Below are 1,089 nucleotides of genomic sequence, written 5' to 3' on the forward strand. Positions count from 1 at the left end.
GGGCTCTTCTTGAGTTGTGGCAGGAAATTGAGTGTTCCTCTCAAGGAGGGACGGGTATCTCGGGAAGCTTATGAGATGGCTGGATGGCATCACTGACTCAATGGACATGAGTTTGAATAAACTCTAGGAGTTGGTGATGGACAGGGAGGCCTGGCATGCTGCAGACCTGGGGTCACAAAGAGTTGGACATGACTGAGTGACTGAACTGAACTGAACTGAATTGAAGTGGCCCCAGCCAAAATCCCGGGACCAGTCTGTCTGTCTGCCTTCCCCCTGAACCTCCAGCTGTCCACCACCCTGTACATCAGTACACTCTGGACCTCTCACAATGCCCTCTTCTCACATATGAAGGGCTCAATACCCTGCTCAGCTCGCTAATCTGAGAGGCCTGTGGAAGACTGAGCAGGGCTCCCCCAGCTCACGCCTGTAGCCTCGTGCTCCCTCCAGGCTGCCTTCTGATGACTCACTGCCCTCACACTTGTGCCTTCCCTCCCCTCTTTATTTCAGGAAATGACTTTTGAAAATGATCTCTCCACCTTCTCTCCTTGTAAATTGGATTAACTGCACCGGGTCTTAGTGGTAGCATGTGGAATCTAGTTCCCTGACCAGGGATCAAACCCAGGCCCCCTGCATTGGCAGTGTAGAGTCTTAACCACTAGACCATCAGGGAGGTCCCCCTCATTTTTTAAACAGTAGAAAAATACATACAGAGAATAAGAACAACAATCTCTGATGCTGTTAGTAACACACATGGACACATAGACACACATGAGTGCGTGCATGTGCACACACACGTATATACACTCTCCAAAGAAACTTTTAAAAACCAGGTTTATAGGGAAAGGGACTGTGGGCTCTCCTGGTGAAGGCAGTAGAACGTTAACTACCTTGTTTCCATTGCTACCACAGATAAAGAAATTGCTTTGAACTGGAGAGGAAAAGAATAAGGCAGTCCAGAAGAATGTAAGCCTGAGATAAACTGCATGTCAAGAAGGAAAATTCAGCTACTTTAACAGCTCAGTCTCTATGTCCAGACAAATTATGTCCTAGGATGCTGGTTGCAAACTTTTTAGTATTAGAACTTTTTCA

The 1,089-nt window shown here is 47.3% G+C and overlaps 1 non-coding gene across 1 annotated transcript; it reads right to left on the bottom strand.

Moving 5' to 3' along the window:
* Nucleotides 1-597: 597 nt before the first annotated feature.
* On the bottom strand, nucleotides 598-670 carry TRNAG-GCC (transfer RNA glycine (anticodon GCC)). The gene has a single exon. It is a non-coding gene; the product is annotated as a tRNA-Gly (tRNA).
* Between the last annotated feature and the right edge of the window lie 419 nt (nucleotides 671-1,089).

Source organism: Bos grunniens, chromosome 10 (assembly GCF_055505025.1).
Source record: "Bos grunniens cultivar Pamir isolate PY7600 chromosome 10, Bosgru_T2T1.0, whole genome shotgun sequence".
In the NCBI taxonomy this organism is placed as follows: Eukaryota; Metazoa; Chordata; class Mammalia; order Artiodactyla; family Bovidae; genus Bos; species Bos grunniens.